The 4,909-nt window shown below is 35.7% G+C and overlaps 1 long non-coding RNA gene across 1 annotated transcript; it reads left to right on the top strand.

The window, feature by feature from the left end:
- The first annotated feature begins 755 nt into the window (after positions 1-755).
- On the top strand, positions 756-4,258 carry LOC137456954 (uncharacterized). The gene is made up of 2 exons (XR_010991177.1): positions 756-1,033; positions 2,364-4,258. It is a non-coding gene; the product is annotated as an uncharacterized lncRNA (long non-coding RNA).
- Positions 4,259-4,909: the final 651 nt, after the last annotated feature.

Here is a 4,909-nt window from a genome sequence, read left to right as displayed (position 1 = left end):
GTGTGGAATATAATTGGTAGTAAAACACTGATCAATAACTTACTATTAGTGTTTATTTTGGGAAATGCTTAGCATGGACAGAATTTGTCACAGCCTTGAACTTTGTAGGAAAGGAATACAGACTAGACTTTTTTATTTTTTTTAAATTGATAGAATTTCTCTTTTTCCAGCAGAGGTCAAAGTCTCACCAATAAAAGAAAAAGCCTTGCTGTGGTTGAATATTTTTCATATAAAACAACATTTGAAAATCCTTTCTAAACTCAGTATTTTCTAAAAATGTCTGAAATGATACTGTGATATTTGTCTATTCTGCAGCACAGCTTCACTCTGGGATATGTATTGAAGGTGCATGGGGGGATATGAAGCCACCAACTAAAGTCAAAATTGAAGTGATTCTTTAGTCAATAACTTTTTTGACTTTAAGATAAAATGTTATAGAATTGTTGCACAAGATATTGCATATATGGTATTCCCCATATGTTGACTCCTATTGTTTTAAAAAGCTTTAAGCTTTGACTCTCTTATTTATGCACAGTTCTGTACTCTAGATGATTCTTAATCTTCCTTACCTTGTGGGCTTAGGATGCTTATAATAATCCATAAAGCTTTACAAATAAATACAATTTGTTCATTAATTTCATTGATGACAGGTTTTAGAAAGCAAAGGAATTGATATACTGGTATTCAGGAAATATTTATCCTGTTGTGTATTTAAGCAGATTTCACTGTAGAAACTTCTTTCTTTTCTGGCAGAGCTTTTATCTCAGTTATCAGGCGTGAGACGTTCTGCAGGACAGCTCAATTCTCCTGGCCCTTCTGCTTCTCAGTTACAGCAGCTGCAGATGCAGCTGCAGTTGGAGCGACAGCATGCACAGGCAGCAAGACAACAACTGGAGACTGCACGCAATACAACTAGACGCACTAACACAAGCAGCATTCCTACCACTCTCACACAATCTATAGCAGCAACAAATACATCTAACACAGAAAACAATCAGCAGACTATACAGAACTCCCAGTTTCTTCTTATGAGGTAATTTTTTCAGTGGTTTTAACTCTTCTGCCATTTCTATTTTCCATGGTCCTGTTATGGACATAGAGTTCAGTGAAACCCTAATGAAGCATGTACCTGAGATATTATGCTTTGGTTTGGATTTGTAACACCTCTTTTTCAGTCCCACTGCATGTTTGTTCCTAAGCAATGAATAAATACTAATTGCTGTTTCTCAGTTTGAAGTGAAACATAAGGGATATTACTTTGGTAAACCGTGCTTGTTTACTCTATTTCTGATAAAACAAAAGCCATTACAATAATATGTTTCAAACGTTTATGCTGATAACATGGAGGAACAGAACTTAAAAGGTAGTTTTATTTAATAGGAAATTAATCTTTAATGAAGGCTGAAGGTTGATTAGAGGTTTATATAGAAAGTATTTTGGATTAAAAAAGCAACTAAGGAATGTGCTATTAATAAGCAGAATACATATCTGTTTCAGAAAGTATAGTTAGATCTTAGAGTTCTGTAGACTAGAATAGTACAGTTGGAAGAGACCTACAACAATCATCTAGTCCATCCTGCTATAGAAGAGTTGCTCACGCTCATTACAGCTCTTTTAGGAGGTTTAGAATACTGATTTTCTGGATTCAAGGAGGGGGTGTGAGATGGGCATGTTTTTCCATTACATGTTAAGAAAGAGCACAGGCATTTAAACAGTTTCTATGTCTAGAAACCTGTGTTGGGACAAGTTATTGCTGACATGCTGATTTTTATCAAAACTTGTGATAATACCTGAATCCACAACTTTTTAAAAATTATAACTTTAATCAAAGTATCTGCAAATGCCAATCAGTGATCTTGTGAGCTACAATAGAACTGGAGCAAGCAATTTCCTTACTTCTATTAGTTGATGGTGCATGCACCAGTAAGTGAAGTGAATGGGCATCTCTGGGCATGATGTGTGTAATAATGTATTTTGTGTCATGCTTGCATTTACAGGCAGTCCTGTGGACAAAATGAGCACTTAAGGGATGGCTAGAGAATTTTAATACCCCTTAAAACAAAAGACCCGTGAAGGGAAAGAAACTTCTGAAATAGTGATTTTTATTTTTTCCTTCAGCCTCAAAATCTACTTCTATGAAGCATCTAGGAATAAGTTTTTGAAATGTCCATATTCTTGCATCAGATCTTTCCAGATGTGTACATGTCAAAAGAAGTGCAGCAGTGCCTAGGTTGTTTCTCAAAGGAATGGCTTTTAGATGTTATTCGGCATGCATCAGTCCAGCTGTTTAGGCAATTAATGAAAGCCCATTTTCTTGATGATACTACTAATCCTCTCTTCTCTCTTTCTGTGATGCTATGCAGGTTGAGTGATCCTAAGATGTCAGAAGCAGAGCGTCAGTCAAAGGAAAGTGAACGGGCAGATCGCAGCTTGTTTGTTCAAGAGCTTCTATTGTCCACTTTGATGCGGGAAGAAAGCTCCTCCTCAGATGAGGATGAACGAGGAGAGATTGCTGATTTTGGTGCTATGGGCTGTGTAGATATTATGCCTCTAGATGTTGCTTTAGAAAACCTAAATTTAAAAGAGAATAATAAAGGAAATGAGCCTCCTCTTTGATGGCATACCACTTTGCAGACAATGTCCTCTGTGCTCTATTTGCCAATGAAAGTGGACAACTACTATCTTGGGTTTGTTTTGGTGATTGTAACTTCAGGTCTGTCACTCTTGTTACATTGTGTACATTCAAAAGAAGAGAGCAAAGATATATACGATAATCATTTCCACTTAACCAATTTTTACTTTTAGCAGGTAAATATAGGTCACAGTGCAGAGAAAAAAGTTCTGTGCCCTGTAGCTTGATGTGCAAAAAGCTCTCCTAATATTCCACATTCAATCTGAAAATTAAAAAAATGAAAAATCTCTAATGAAGCTGCTGTGTGTATTTATGAATATTAATGAATAAAAGTTGCTTGGATGGTTTACCTTAACTACTGCATGATTTTTCTTTTTTTTTTTTTTCAGCATGCATGAGTTTTCACGACCTTGTCATTTTAAAAAAGTAAGTATAAGGAGTAAAACTATAAAACCCCAAAGCTTTCCCATTATTCAAAGGTAATGTAACAAAAAAGCCAGATTAATGCTCACTAGCAGTTTGTGGACATGAAGTAGCCTTTGAGTAACACATGAGCAATGACCTATTTATGTGCTCTCCCTGAGTATTAATGCAAACTCTGCAGTGGGCTATATTTTTGCTACATTGTGGCCATTGAGTTGCCCTGTTAGACATCGTATACATTCGGAATTGAATTTTGTATTCATCTGTAGAAGACAAAACATGAAGGCCACTACTAGAATCTACCACAAAGGGCTTCTGTGTGCCCTAAAACCAAATTTTGTTCACCTTTCTTTAACATTTTCCTTTTTGTGTTAAATAAACTTTATTTATGTGCAAATGATTCCTATATTCACTGTTGGGAGTGAGGACAGGGTAACACGGATTCTATTGTCTTAATTCTAAGCCTTCCACAATCCTTATAATTTTGAGTTATTTATATATTTGCTTCATAGTTTGCAGAGACTCCTTAGTATCAGGAGTGCTTGAAGATTTGACTTCCCAGATATCTACATATGTTACAACTGAATTCTTAATGCTAACTTCCTATCAACCTTTATTTATTGGTGACTTAGTTTATATTTTTGACATTAAAAATAAAGCCTTTTTAATTGAGTCATGTTACCTATTTGCCTAGACTGTAAATCCTATAATGTGTTTTTTTGGTATGAATTATTATAATAACCCCAAAGCATGGGACAGCATGGCTTTAGTTATCTGGAATGTAAAGTTAGCTTATAAAGATAAAAAAGCAAACAACTTCTAAAAATTAGACTTGAAAACCTGATGATGTTCCTAAGAGAACTGTGATATATATGTTAATCTAAGATAACAACAACAAAAGAAGCTGCCCCATAGGTTGACATTTGGGTTCCATTCCATTTTCTCAGTTCTCAGATTCTGATTGTGCCCAATTAGGACTGTATTAGTGTTGTTTTTCTTTTAGTCTCTGCAACATAAAATGTTTTAAGGGAACTTTTTGCACTTCTAATTATTTCAGGAGTTACCCTCAATGACAATTCACTTTTAATTGATTGTTGAGAGTGTTTAAAAAAAAAATTAAATCAAACTGTGGTTTTCCTGGACACATTTTCTGCACATTACAAAAAGATTCTGTTCAATAAAGCATTTTAAGGGCTATTGTTCCATTGATTCTTTGTGGATGCATTATCCAGATAGCTGTAGAAGAAATTCTGGTATTAAACTGTCCTTCACAATTGTATGCAAAGGTATTTCATGGCAAAATCCTAAGTGATTTACATAAACACTTTTTTTAATGTGAATATTCTGTGCAGTAGTGCATGTAGTAGTGATTAAGCTTGCAATCTTATAGTTTCTATTGCCATTTAAGGTTTCAGGGCAAAAACCCCACAGGATAGAATTTGGATTACCCTCCCCTCCCTCTCCCCCCTCAGGGAAAAGATAGGCAAAGGAGGTAAGGGATAAACAAAAGGGCTTGCACCAAATTGGAAGTTAATTTTAACAAATAATAAAAGGTATTAAAGGAAAAGGGATGTAGAGAAAGATTGAGGAAAGGAGATATATAGATATATACAAAAATTGATCTTAGATGGCAATGGATTTCCCCACACACATGGATGCAGGCCCAACCACTCTGAGGTTTCCAGCAGCCAGCAAAAGATCTCAACCAGGCAGAAAGGCGAAAAGGAAGAGAGAGTGAAGGAACTTCCTATAAAGGATAGGCAGGAAAGGGTAGGGAATAACATGACTTGGTGACCCCACCCAGGGTCCTAGGGTCCTCCTGCTTACCTGTTAACCTTTAAACCACAATACTTC

This window comes from Melanerpes formicivorus, unplaced genomic scaffold (assembly GCF_026170545.1).
Source record: "Melanerpes formicivorus ecotype bairdi unplaced genomic scaffold, bMelFor1.0.p_v2 SCAF_145, whole genome shotgun sequence".
NCBI classification, from domain to species: Eukaryota; Metazoa; Chordata; class Aves; order Piciformes; family Picidae; genus Melanerpes; species Melanerpes formicivorus.
The sequence above is the reverse complement of the archived record's forward strand: the minus strand, read 5'-3'. Positions and strand labels throughout refer to the sequence as shown.